We start from the raw sequence: 13,893 nt of genomic DNA on the forward strand, positions 1-13,893 counted from the left end.
GCAGAGGGGTGGGAGGCCGGGGGTAAGAGTAGAGGCCAGGAAAAAAAGGAGGCCGGGAAGGGGTGGGAGGCTGCAGAGGGGTGGGAGGCAATGGGCCAGAGTAGAGGCCAGGAAGAAAAAGAAGGACAGGAAGGGGTGGGAGTCTGCAGAGGGTTGGGAGGCAATGGGCGAGAGTAAAGGTTAGGAAATAAAGGAGGCCGGGAAGGGGTGGGAGGCCGGTGAGATGCGAGTAGGGGCCAGAAAGTCTCTTTTCTTCTCGCTTCTTCCCTGTATTTATCTTTCTTTTCTGCCTTCTTTATTCCTCTAATTCAAGTTCTATCTCGATCCCTGTGTTCTCCTTCCACTCATCATATTCTAGCCTTTTCTCTGTCCTATTCTTGCATATAGTGTGCAGTGGAGGATTCTTGTCTAGGAAGCGACGTCTCGTATGAGCTCTAAGACACCCACATGCATTTTGGTGCTGGGCACCAATGACGCACAGGAGCAGTGCCATGGGCAGATGAGGCTGAGCAACAGCTTTCCAGGCTAGCTCTTTCTGCCTGCCAGCTATCTGCAGACGTTCGCATTTTCAGAGCAGGGCTGCCGGAGGCCCCCTGCACGGACCCCCAAAGCTACGTTTGAAGTTTGAGGGGGCAAGACAAGCAAGCAGCCCCAGTCTCTGTGCCTCTGTGCGAGCAGTGCCATGGGCAGATGAGGCTGAGCAACAGCTTTCCAGGCTAGCTTTTTCTGCCTGCGAGCTGTCTGCAGACGTTCACATTTTCAGAGCAGGGCTGCCGGAGGCCCCCTGCACGGACCCCCAAAACTACATTTGAAGTTTGAGGGAGCAAGACAAGCAAGCAGCCCCAGTCTCTGTGCCTCTGTGCGAGCAGTGCCATGGGCAGATGAGGCTGAGCAACAGCTTTCCAGGCTAGCTCTTTCTGCCTGCCAGCTATCTGCAGACGTTCGCATTTTCAGAGCAGGGCTGCCGGAGGCCCCCTGCACGGACCCCCAAAGCTACGTTTGAAGTTTGAGGGGGCAAGACAAGCAAGCAGCCCCAGTCTCTGTGCCTCTGTGCGAGCAGTGCCATGGGCAGATGAGGCTGAGCAACAGCTTTCCAGGCTAGCTCTTTCTGCCTGCCAGCTATCTGCAGACGTTCGCATTTTCAGAGCAGGGCTGCCGCAGGCCCCCTGCACGGACCCCCAAAGCTACGTTTGAAGTTTGAGGGGGCAAGACAAGCAAGCAGCCCCAGTCTCTGTGCCTCTGTGCGAGCAGTGCCATGGGCAGATGAGGCTGAGCAACAGCTTTCCAGGCTAGCACTTTCTGCCTGCGAGCTGTCTGCAGACGTTCGCATTTTCAGAGCAGGGCTGCCGGAGGCCCCCTGCACGAACCCCCAAAACTACGTTTGAAGTTTGAGGGGGCAAGACAAGCAAGCAGCCCCAGTCTCTGTGCCTCTGTGCGAGCAGTGCCATGGGCAGATGAGGCTGAGCAACAGCTTTCCAGGCTAGCTCTTTCTGCCTGCCAGCTATCTGCAGACGTTCGCATTTTCAGAGCAGGACTGCGAATGGAGCCCAACAGGGACCCCCTATCCCCGCTCTACGTTTGAGGTTTACCGCCCCCCAATGCTGTCCTGCTCTCTGTCCCTTTCCTCTCTCTGTTATTCTGTCCTGTTCCCTGTGTCTGTTTTTTAATTCCTCCCTCTCTGTCCCTCAGCCCAGTGCTTTTTTTTCCCTTCTTCTTCTTTGCTGCCCAGCCGAGGCTTTTCCCCCTGCGTGTCTGTTCTGCTCCCCTGTCTGTTATTTTTGCCTGTCTTTCACTTTATCCTACCTCCCTGTCCCCTTTTTCTCTCTCATTATCACCTTGTCTCGCTCCCTGTCCCTGTCTTTCTCTGACAATTTGTCCTGCTCCTTGTCCTTCTCTCCATTTGCTGTTATTTCCCGTTCTTCTTCTGACCTTTCCTTCCTTCTTTTTCTATCCTACTGCCCCAGTGCCTCTTTTGCCACCACTGTCCTGCTCCCTGGCCCTTGTTTCTTCTCACTGTTCCTCTGTCCTGCTTCCTGTCCCCGGTTTTTCTCTTTCTCTATCCTGCTGCCTGTCTGGTCTTTTCTTAGTGTACATCCCTGTCCAGCCGGCTCTCCCTTTTTGCCTTTCTCTCCTTCTCTGTCCTGCTTCCCGGCCCGTTCTTGTCTTCCTCTCTCTCTGTCCTCTAGCCCCTTGCTGGTTTGTGTTGGGATTCCAACCCTAACCACCCCCTTCTTCGTCTGACCCTTTCTTTGTTTCTTAGTACCTTTTTTCCTGTTGCCTGTCCTTTTTCTCTCTCTGTCAGTGTGTCCTGCACTGCGTGGGACGGGGGTGGGAGGCTGAAAAACGGTGGGAAGCTGATGGGGGGGGATTCAGGCTGGAAAGAGGTAGGAGGTTGCAGAGGGGTTGGAAGCTGAATGAAGTAGAGGCCAGAAAAATGAGAGGTGGGGGCTGACGAGGGGTGGGAGGCTGGAGGTGTGGCCAAGGAGGGGGGAGTAGAGGCCAGCAGTAAAAGGAGGCCGGGAAGGGGTGGGAGGCTGCAGAGGGGAGGGAGGCCAGAGTCAAGAGTAGAGGTCAGCAAAAAAAGGAGGCCGGGAAGGGGTGGGAGGCTGCAGAGGGGTGGGAGGCAATGGGCGAGAGTAGAGGCCAGGAAGAAAAAGGAGGTAGAGAAGGGGTGGGAGGCTGCAGAGTGGTGGGAGGCCGGGGGCGAGAGTAGAGGCCAGGAAAAAAAGGAGGCCGGGAAGGGGTGGGAGGCTGCAGAGGGGAGGGAGGCAATGGGTGAGAGTAGAGGCCAGGAAGAAAAAAGGTGCCAGGAAGGGGTGGGAGGCTGCAGAGGGGTGGGAGGCCGGGGGCAAGAGTAGAGGCCAGGAAGAAAAAAGAGGCCGGGAAGGGGTGGGAGGCTGCAGAGAGGTGGGAGGCCAGGGGCGACAGTAGAGGCCAGAAAAAAAGGAGGCCGGAAAGGGGTGGGAGGCTGCAGAGGGGTGGGAGGCCGGGGGTAAGAGTAGAGGCCAGAAAAAAAAGGAGGCCGGGAAGGGGTGGGAGGCTGCAGAGGGGAGGGAGGCAATGGGTGAGAGTAGAGGCCAGGAAGAAAAAAGGTGCCAGGAAGGGGTGGGAGGCTGCAGAGGGGTGGGAGGACAAGGGCAAGAGTAGAGGCCAGGAAGAAAAAAGAGGCCGGGAAGGGGTGGGAGGCTGCAGAGAGGTGGGAGGACAGGGGCGACAGTAGAGGCCAGAAAAAAAGGAGGCCGGAAAGGGGTGGGAGGCTGCAGAGGGGTGGGAGGCCGGGGGTAAGAGTAGAGGCCAGGAAAAAAAGGAGTCCGGAAAAGGGGGGGAGGCTGCAGAGGGGTGGGAGGCCAGGGGCAAGAGTAGAGGCCAGAAAAAAAACGAGGCCGGAAAGGGGTGGGAGGCTGAAGAGGGGAGGGAGGCCAGAGTCAAGAGTAGAGGTCAGCAAAAAAAGGAGGCCGGGAAGGGGTGGGAGGCTGCAGAGGGGAGGGAGGCCGGGGGCAAGAGTAGAGGCCTGGAAGAAAAAAGAGGCCGGGAAGGGGTGGGAGGCTGCAGAGGGGTGGGAGGCCGGGGGCAAGAGTAGAGGCCAGGAAAAAAAGGAGGCCGGGAAGGGGTGGGAGGCTGCAGAGAGGTGGGAGGCCAAGTGCGACAGTAGAGGCCAGAAAAAAAAGGAGGCCGGAAAGGGGTGGGAGGCTGCAGAGGGGTGGGAGGCCAGGGGCGAGAGTAGAGGCCAGGAAAAAAAGGAGGCCGGGAAGGGGTGGGAGGCTGCAGAGGGGTGGGAGGCAATGGGCCAGAGTAGAGGCCAGGAAGAAAAAGAAGGACAGGAAGGGGTGGGAGTCTGCAGAGGGTTGGGAGGCAATGGGCGAGAGTAAAGGTTAGGAAATAAAGGAGGCCGGGAAGGGGTGGGAGGCCGGTGAGATGTGAGTAGGGGCCAGAAAGTCTCTTTTCTTCTCGCTTCTTCCCTGTATTTATCTTTCTTTTCTGCCTTCTTTATTCCTCTAATTCAAGTTCTATCTCGATCCCTGTGTTCTCCTTCCACTCATCATATTCTAGCCTTTTCTCTGTCCTATTCTTGCATATAGTGTGCAGTGGAGGATTCTTGTCTAGGAAGCGACGTCTCGTATGAGCTCTAAGACACCCACATGCATTTTGGTGCTGGGCACCAATGACGCACAGGAGCAGTGCCATGGGCAGATGAGGCTGAGCAACAGCTTTCCAGGCTAGCTCTTTCTGCCTGCCAGCTATCTGCAGACGTTCGCATTTTGGGAGCAGGGCTGCCGGAGGCGCCCGGCACGGACCACCTAAGATACGTTGGAAGTTTGAGGTGGCAAGACAAGCAAGCAGCCCCGGTCTTTGTGCCTCGGTGCGAGCAGTGCCATGGGCAGATGAGGCTGAGCAACAGCTTTCCAGGCTAGCTCTTTCTGCCTGCCAGCTATCTGCAGACGTTCGCATTTTCAGAGCAGGGCTGCCGCAGGCCCCCTGCACGGACCCCCAAAGCTACGTTTGAAGTTTGAGGGGGGCAAGACAAGCAAGCAGCCCCAGTCTCTGTGCCTCTGTGCGAGCAGTGCCATGGGAAGATGAGGCGGAGCAACAGCTTTCCAGGCTAGCTCTTTCCGCCTGCCAGCTATCTGCAGACGTTCGCATTTTCAGAGCAGGACTGCGAATGGAGCCCAACAGGGACCCCCTATCCCCGCGCTTCGTTTGAGGTTTCCCGCCCCCCAATGCTGTCCTGCTCTCTGTCCCTTTCCTCTCTCTGTTATTTTTTCCTGTTCCCTGTGTCTGTTTTTTAATTCCTCCCTCTCTGTCCCTCAGCCCAGTGCTTTTTTTTCCCTTCTTCTTCTTTGCTGCCCAGCCGAGGCTTTTCCCCCTGCGTGTCTGTTCTGCTCCCCTGTCTGTTATTTTTGCCTGTCTTTCACTTTATCCTACCTCCCTGTCCCCTTTTTCTCTCTCATTATCACCTTGTCTCGCTCCCTGTCCCTGTCTTTCTCTGACAATTTGTCCTGCTCCTTGTCCTTCTCTCCATTTGCTGTTATTTCCCGTTCTTCTTCTGACCTTTCCTTCCTTCTTTTTCTGTCCTACTGCCCCAGTGCCTCTTTTGCCACCGCTGTCCTGCTCCCTGGCCCTTGTTTCCTCTCACTGTTCCTCTGTCCTGCTTCCTGTCCCCGGTTTTTCTCTTTCTCTATCCTGCTGCCTGTCTGGTCTTTTCTTAGTGTACATCCCTGTCCAGCCGGCTCTCCCTTTTTGCCTTTCTCTCCTTCTCTGTCCTGCTTCCCGGCCCGTTCTTGTCTTCCTGTCTCTCTGTCCTCTAGCCCCTTGCTGGTTTGTGTTGGGATTCCAACCCTAACCACCCCCTTCTTCGTCTGACCCTTTCTTTGTTTCTTAGTACCTTTTTTCCTGTTGCCTGTCCTTTTTCTCTCTCTGTCAGTGTGTCCTGCACTGCGTGGGACGGGGGTGGGAGGCTGAAAAACGGTGGGAAGCTGATGGGGGGGGATTCAGGCTGGAAAGAGGTATGAGGTTGCAGAGGGGTTGGAAGCTGAATGAAGTAGAGGCCAGAAAAATGAGAGGTGGGGGCTGACGAGGGGTGGGAGGCTGGAGGTGTGGCCAAGGAGGGGGGAGTAGAGGCCAGCAGTAAAAGGAGGCCGGGAAGGGGTGGGAGGCTGCAGAGGGGAGGGAGGCCAGAGTCAAGAGTAGAGGTCAGCAAAAAAAGGAGGCCGGGAAGGGGTGGGAGGCTGCAGAGGGGTGGGAGGCAATGGGCGAGAGTAGAGGCCAGGAAGAAAAAGGAGGTAGAGAAGGGGTGGGAGGCTGCAGAGTGGTGGGAGGCCGGGGGCGAGAGTAGAGGCCAGGAAAAAAAGGAGGCCGGGAAGGGGTGGGAGGCTGCAGAGGGGAGGGAGGCAATGGGCGAGAGTAGAGGCCAGGAAGAAAAAAGGTGCCAGGAAGGGGTGGGAGGCTGCAGAGGGGTGGGAGGCCAGGGGCGAGAGTAGAGGCCAGGAAAAAAAGGAGGCCGGAAAAGGGTGGGAGGCTGCAGAGGGGTGGGAGGCCAGGGGCGAGAGTAGAGGCCAGAAAGAAAAGGAGGCCGGAAAGGGGTGGGAGGCTGCAGAGGGGTGGGAGGCCGGGGGTAAGAGTAGAGGCCAGGAAAAAAAGGAGGCCGGGAAGGGGTGGGAGGCTGCAGAGGGGTGGGAGGCAATGGGCCAGAGTAGAGGCCAGGAAGAAAAAGAAGGACAGGAAGGGGTGGGAGTCTGCAGAGGGTTGGGAGGCAATGGGCGAGAGTAAAGGTTAGGAAATAAAGGAGGCCGGGAAGGGGTGGGAGGCCGGTGAGATGCGAGTAGGGGCCAGAAAGTCTCTTTTCTTCTCGCTTCTTCCCTGTATTTATCTTTCTTTTCTGCCTTCTTTATTCCTCTAATTCAAGTTCTATCTCGATCCCTGTGTTCTCCTTCCACTCATCATATTCTAGCCTTTTCTCTGTCCTATTCTTGCATATAGTGTGCAGTGGAGGATTCTTGTCTAGGAAGCGACGTCTCGTATGAGCTCTAAGACACCCACATGCATTTTGGTGCTGGGCACCAATGACGCACAGGAGCAGTGCCATGGGCAGATGAGGCTGAGCAACAGCTTTCCAGGCTAGCTCTTTCTGCCTGCCAGCTATCTGCAGACGTTCGCATTTTCAGAGCAGGGCTGCCGGAGGCCCCCTGCACGGACCCCCAAAGCTACGTTTGAAGTTTGAGGGGGCAAGACAAGCAAGCAGCCCCAGTCTCTGTGCCTCTGTGCGAGCAGTGCCATGGGCAGATGAGGCTGAGCAACAGCTTTCCAGGCTAGCTTTTTCTGCCTGCGAGCTGTCTGCAGACGTTCGCATTTTCAGAGCAGGGCTGCCGGAGGCCCCCTGCACGGACCCCCAAAACTACATTTGAAGTTTGAGGGAGCAAGACAAGCAAGCAGCCCCAGTCTCTGTGCCTCTGTGCGAGCAGTGCCATGGGCAGATGAGGCTGAGCAACAGCTTTCCAGGCTAGCTTTTTCTGCCTGCGAGCTGTCTGCAGACGTTCGCATTTTCAGAGCAGGGCTGCCGGAGGCCCCCTGCACGGACCCCCAAAACTACATTTGAAGTTTGAGGGAGCAAGACAAGCAAGCAGCCCCAGTCTCTGTGCCTCTGTGCGAGCAGTGCCATGGGCAGATGAGGCTGAGCAACAGCTTTCCAGGCTAGCTCTTTCTGCCTGCCAGCTATCTGCAGACGTTCGCATTTTCAGAGCAGGGCTGCCGGAGGCCCCCTGCACGGACCCCCAAAGCTACGTTTGAAGTTTGAGGGGGCAAGACAAGCAAGCAGCCCCAGTCTCTGTGCCTCTGTGCGAGCAGTGCCATGGGCAGATGAGGCTGAGCAACAGCTTTCCAGGCTAGCACTTTCTGCCTGCGAGCTGTCTGCAGACGTTCGCATTTTCAGAGCAGGGCTGCCGCAGGCCCCCTGCACGAACCCCCAAAACTACGTTTGAAGTTTGAGGGGGCAAGACAAGCAAGCAGCCCCAGTCTCTGTGCCTCGGTGCGAGCAGTGCCATGGGCAGATGAGGCTGAGCAACAGCTTTCCAGGCTAGCTCTTTCTGCCTGCCAGCTATCTGCAGACGTTCGCATTTTCAGAGCAGGACTGCGAATGGAGCCCAACAGGGACCCCCTATCCCCGCTCTACGTTTGAGGTTTACCGCCCCCCAATGCTGTCCTGCTCTCTGTCCCTTTCCTCTCTCTGTTATTCTGTCCTGTTCCCTGTGTCTGTTTTTTAATTCCTCCCTCTCTGTCCCTCAGCCCAGTGCTTTTTTTTCCCTTCTTCTTCTTTGCTGCCCAGCCGAGGCTTTTCCCCCTGCGTGTCTGTTCTGCTCCCCTGTCTGTTATTTTTGCCTGTCTTTCACTTTATCCTACCTCCCTGTCCCCTTTTTCTCTCTCATTATCACCTTGTCTCGCTCCCTGTCCCTGTCTTTCTCTGACAATTTGTCCTGCTCCTTGTCCTTCTCTCCATTTGCTGTTATGTCCCGTTCTTCTTCTGACCTTTCCTTCCTTCTTTTTCTATCCTACTGCCCCAGTGCCTCTTTTGCCACCGCTGTCCTGCTCCCTGGCCCTTGTTTCTTCTCACTGTTCCTCTGTCCTGCTTCCTGTCCCCGGTTTTTCTCTTTCTCTATCCTGCTGCCTGTCTGGTCTTTTCTTAGTGTACATCCCTGTCCAGCCGGCTCTCCCTTTTTGCCTTTCTCTCCTTCTCTGTCCTGCTTCCCGGCCCGTTCTTGTCTTCCTGTCTCTCTGTCCTCTAGCCCCTTGCTGGTTTGTGTTGGGATTCCAACCCTAACCACCCCCTTCTTCGTCTGACCCTTTCTTTGTTTCTTAGTACCTTTTTTCCTGTTGCCTGTCCTTTTTCTCTCTCTGTCAGTGTGTCCTGCACTGCGTGGGACGGGGGTGGGAGGCTGAAAAACGGTGGGAAGCTGATGGGGGGGGATTCAGGCTGGAAAGAGGTATGAGGTTGCAGAGGGGTTGGAAGCTGAATGAAGTAGAGGCCAGAAAAATGAGAGGTGGGGGCTGACGAGGGGTGGGAGGCTGGAGGTGTGGCCAAGGAGGGGGGAGTAGAGGCCAGCAGTAAAAGGAGGCCGGGAAGGGGTGGGAGGCTGCAGAGGGGAGGGAGGCCAGAGTCAAGAGTAGAGGTCAGCAAAAAAAGGAGGCCGGGAAGGGGTGGGAGGCTGCAGAGGGGTGGGAGGCAATGGGCGAGAGTAGAGGCCAGGAAGAAAAAGGAGGTAGAGAAGGGGTGGGAGGCTGCAGAGTGGTGGGAGGCCGGGGGCGAGAGTAGAGGCCAGGAAAAAAAGGAGGCCGGGAAGGGGTGGGAGGCTGCAGAGGGGAGGGAGGCAATGGGTGAGAGTAGAGGCCAGGAAGAAAAAAGGTGCCAGGAAGGGGTGGGAGGCTGCAGAGGGGTGGGAGGCCGGGGGCAAGAGTAGAGGCCAGGAAGAAAAAAGAGGCCGGGAAGGGGTGGGAGGCTGCAGAGAGGTGGGAGGCCAGGGGCGACAGTAGAGGCCAGAAAAAAAGGAGGCCGGAAAGGGGTGGGAGGCTGCAGAGGGGTGGGAGGCCGGGGGTAAGAGTAGAGGCCAGAAAAAAAAGGAGGCCGGGAAGGGGTGGGAGGCTGCAGAGGGGAGGGAGGCAATGGGTGAGAGTAGAGGCCAGGAAGAAAAAAGGTGCCAGGAAGGGGTGGGAGGCTGCAGAGGGGTGGGAGGCCGGGGGCAAGAGTAGAGGCCAGGAAGAAAAAAGAGGCCGGGAAGGGGTGGGAGGCTGCAGAGAGGTGGGAGGCCAGGGGCGACAGTAGAGGCCAGAAAAAAAGGAGGCCGGAAAGGGGTGGGAGGCTGCAGAGGGGTGGGAGGCCGGGGGTAAGAGTAGAGGCCAGGAAAAAAAGGAGTCCGGAAAAGGGGGGGAGGCTGCAGAGGGGTGGGAGGCCAGGGGCAAGAGTAGAGGCCAGAAAAAAAACGAGGCCGGAAAGGGGTGGGAGGCTGAAGAGGGGAGGGAGGCCAGAGTCAAGAGTAGAGGTCAGCAAAAAAAGGAGGCCGGGAAGGGGTGGGAGGCTGCAGAGGGGAGGGAGGCCGGGGGCAAGAGTAGAGGCCTGGAAGAAAAAAGAGGCCGGGAAGGGGTGGGAGGCTGCAGAGGGGTGGGAGGCCGGGGGCAAGAGTAGAGGCCAGGAAAAAAAGGAGGCCGGGAAGGGGTGGGAGGCTGCAGAGAGGTGGGAGGCCAAGTGCGACAGTAGAGGCCAGAAAAAAAAGGAGGCCGGAAAGGGGTGGGAGGCTGCAGAGGGGTGGGAGGCCAGGGGCGAGAGTAGAGGCCAGGAAAAAAAGGAGGCCGGGAAGGGGTGGGAGGCTGCAAAGGGGTGGGAGGCAATGGGCCAGAGTAGAGGCCAGGAAGAAAAAGAAGGACAGGAAGGGGTGGGAGTCTGCAGAGGGTTGGGAGGCAATGGGCGAGAGTAAAGGTTAGGAAATAAAGGAGGCCGGGAAGGGGTGGGAGGCCGGTGAGATGTGAGTAGGGGCCAGAAAGTCTCTTTTCTTCTCGCTTCTTCCCTGTATTTATCTTTCTTTTCTGCCTTCTTTATTCCTCTAATTCAAGTTCTATCTCGATCCCTGTGTTCTCCTTCCACTCATCATATTCTAGCCTTTTCTCTGTCCTATTCTTGCATATAGTGTGCAGTGGAGGATTCTTGTCTAGGAAGCGACGTCTCGTATGAGCTCTAAGACACCCACATGCATTTTGGTGCTGGGCACCAATGACGCACAGGAGCAGTGCCATGGGCAGATGAGGCTGAGCAACAGCTTTCCAGGCTAGCTCTTTCTGCCTGCCAGCTATCTGCAGACGTTCGCATTTTGGGAGCAGGGCTGCCGGAGGCGCCCGGCACGGACCACCTAAGATACGTTGGAAGTTTGAGGTGGCAAGACAAGCAAGCAGCCCCGGTCTTTGTGCCTCGGTGCGAGCAGTGCCATGGGCAGATGAGGCTGAGCAACAGCTTTCCAGGCTAGCTCTTTCTGCCTGCCAGCTATCTGCAGACGTTCGCATTTTCAGAGCAGGGCTGCCGCAGGCCCCCTGCACGGACCCCCAAAGCTACGTTTGAAGTTTGAGGGGGGCAAGACAAGCAAGCAGCCCCAGTCTCTGTGCCTCTGTGCGAGCAGTGCCATGGGAAGATGAGGCGGAGCAACAGCTTTCCAGGCTAGCTCTTTCCGCCTGCCAGCTATCTGCAGACGTTCGCATTTTCAGAGCAGGACTGCGAATGGAGCCCAACAGGGACCCCCTATCCCCGCGCTTCGTTTGAGGTTTCCCGCCCCCCAATGCTGTCCTGCTCTCTGTCCCTTTCCTCTCTCTGTTATTTTTTCCTGTTCCCTGTGTCTGTTTTTTAATTCCTCCCTCTCTGTCCCTCAGCCCAGTGCTTTTTTTTCCCTTCTTCTTCTTTGCTGCCCAGCCGAGGCTTTTCCCCCTGCGTGTCTGTTCTGCTCCCCTGTCTGTTATTTTTGCCTGTCTTTCACTTTATCCTACCTCCCTGTCCCCTTTTTCTCTCTCATTATCACCTTGTCTCGCTCCCTGTCCCTGTCTTTCTCTGACAATTTGTCCTGCTCCTTGTCCTTCTCTCCATTTGCTGTTATTTCCCGTTCTTCTTCTGACCTTTCCTTCCTTCTTTTTCTGTCCTACTGCCCCAGTGCCTCTTTTGCCACCGCTGTCCTGCTCCCTGGCCCTTGTTTCCTCTCACTGTTCCTCTGTCCTGCTTCCTGTCCCCGGTTTTTCTCTTTCTCTATCCTGCTGCCTGTCTGGTCTTTTCTTAGTGTACATCCCTGTCCAGCCGGCTCTCCCTTTTTGCCTTTCTCTCCTTCTCTGTCCTGCTTCCCGGCCCGTTCTTGTCTTCCTGTCTCTCTGTCCTCTAGCCCCTTGCTGGTTTGTGTTGGGATTCCAACCCTAACCACCCCCTTCTTCGTCTGACCCTTTCTTTGTTTCTTAGTACCTTTTTTCCTGTTGCCTGTCCTTTTTCTCTCTCTGTCAGTGTGTCCTGCACTGCGTGGGACGGGGGTGGGAGGCTGAAAAACGGTGGGAAGCTGATGGGGGGGGATTCAGGCTGGAAAGAGGTATGAGGTTGCAGAGGGGTTGGAAGCTGAATAAAGTAGAGGCCAGAAAAATGAGAGGTGGGGGCTGACGAGGGGTGGGAGGCTGGAGGTGTGGCCAAGGAGGGGGGAGTAGAGGCCAGCAGTAAAAGGAGGCCGGGAAGGGGTGGGAGGCTGCAGAGGGGAGGGAGGCCAGAGTCAAGAGTAGAGGTCAGCAAAAAAAGGAGGCCGGGAAGGGGTGGGAGGCTGCAGAGGGGTGGGAGGCAATGGGCGAGAGTAGAGGCCAGGAAGAAAAAGGAGGTAGAGAAGGGGTGGGAGGCTGCAGAGTGGTGGGAGGCCGGGGGCGAGAGTAGAGGCCAGGAAAAAAAGGAGGCCGGGAAGGGGTGGGAGGCTGCAGAGGGGTGGGAGGCCAGGGGCGAGAGTAGAGGCCAGAAAGAAAAAAGGTGCCAGGAAGGGGTGGGAGGCTGCAGAGGGGTGGGAGGCCAGGGGCGAGAGTAGAGGCCAGGAAAAAAAGGAGGCCGGGAAGGGGTGGGAGGCTGCAGAGAGGTGGGAGGCCAAGGGCGACAGTAGAGGCCAGAAAAAAAAGGAGGCCGGAAAGGGGTGGGAGGCTGCAAAGGGGTGGGAGGCCAGGGGCGAGAGTAGAGGCCAGGAAAAAAAGGAGGCCGGGAAGGGGTGGGAGGCTGCAGAGGGGTGGGAGGCAATGGGCCAGAGTAGAGGCCAGGAAGAAAAAGAAGGACAGGAAGGGGTGGGAGTCTGCAGAGGGTTGGGAGGCAATGGGCGAGAGTAAAGATTAGGAAATAAAGGAGGCCGGGAAGGGGTGGGAGGCCGGTGAGATGCGAGTAGGGGCCAGAAAGTCTCTTTTCTTCTCGCTTCTTCCCTGTATTTATCTTTCTTTTCTGCCTTCTTTATTCCTCTAATTCAAGTTCTATCTCGATCCCTGTGTTCTCCTTCCACTCATCATATTCTAGCCTTTTCTCTGTCCTATTCTTGCATATAGTGTGCAGTGGAGGATTCTTGTCTAGGAAGCGACGTCTCGTATGAGCTCTAAGACACCCACATGCATATTGGTGCTGGGCACCAATGACGCACAGGAGCAGTGCCATGGGCAGATGAGGCTGAGCAACAGCTTTCCAGGCTAGCTCTTTCTGCCTGCCAGCTATCTGCAGACGTTCGCATTTTGGGAGCAGGGCTGCCGGAGGCGCCCGGCACGGACCACCTAAGATACGTTGGAAGTTTGAGGTGGCAAGACAAGCAAGCAGCCCCGGTCTTTGTGCCTCGGTGCGAGCAGTGCCATGGGCAGATGAGGCTGAGCAACAGCTTTCCAGGCTAGCTCTTTCTGTCTGCAAGCTATCTGCAGACGTTCGCATTTTGGGAGCAGGGCTGCCGGAGGCCCCCTGCACGGACCCCCAAAGCTACGTTTGAAGTTTGAGGGGGGCAAGACAAGCAAGCAGCCCCAGTCTCTGTGCCTCTGTGCGAGCAGTGCCATGGGAAGATGAGGCGGAGCAACAGCTTTCCAGGCTAGCTCTTTCCGCCTGCCAGCTATCTGCAGACGTTCGCATTTTCAGAGCAGGACTGCGAATGGAGCCCAACAGGGACCCCCTATCCCCGCGCTTCGTTTGAGGTTTCCCGCCCCCCAATGCTGTCCTGCTCTCTGTCCCTTTCCTCCCTCTGTTATTTTTTCCTGTTCCCTGTGTCTGTTTTTTAATTCCTCCCTCTCTGTCCCTCAGCCCAGTGCTTTTTTTTCCCTTCTTCTTCTTTGCTGCCCAGCCGAGGCTTTTCCCCCTGCGTGTCTGTTCTGCTCCCCTGTCTGTTATTTTTGCCTGTCTTTCACTTTATCCTACCTCCCTGTCCCCTTTTTCTCTCTCATTATCACCTTGTCTCGCTCCCTGTCCCTGTCTTTCTCTGACAATTTGTCCTGCTCCTTGTCCTTCTCTCCATTTGCTGTTATTTCCCGTTCTTCTTCTGACCTTTCCTTCCTTCTTTTTCTATCCTACTGCCCCAGTGCCTCTTTTGCCACCGCTGTCCTGCTCCCTGGCCCTTGTTTCCTCTCACTGTTCCTCTGTCCTGCTTCCTGTCCCCGGTTTTTCTCTTTCTCTATCCTGCTGCCTGTCTGGTCTTTTCTTAGTGTACATCCCTGTCCAGCCGGCTCTCCCTTTTTGCCTTTCTCTCCTTCTCTGTCCTGCTTCCCGGCCCGTTCTTGTCTTCCTCTCTCTCTGTCCTCTAGCCCCTTGCTGGTTTGTGTTGGGATTCCAACCCTAACCACCCCCTTCTTTGTCTGACCCTTTCTTTGTTTCTTAGTACCTTTTTTCCTGTTGCCTGTCCT

Source organism: Opisthocomus hoazin, chromosome 31, assembly GCF_030867145.1.
Source record: "Opisthocomus hoazin isolate bOpiHoa1 chromosome 31, bOpiHoa1.hap1, whole genome shotgun sequence".
NCBI lineage: Eukaryota > Metazoa > Chordata > Aves > Opisthocomiformes > Opisthocomidae > Opisthocomus > Opisthocomus hoazin.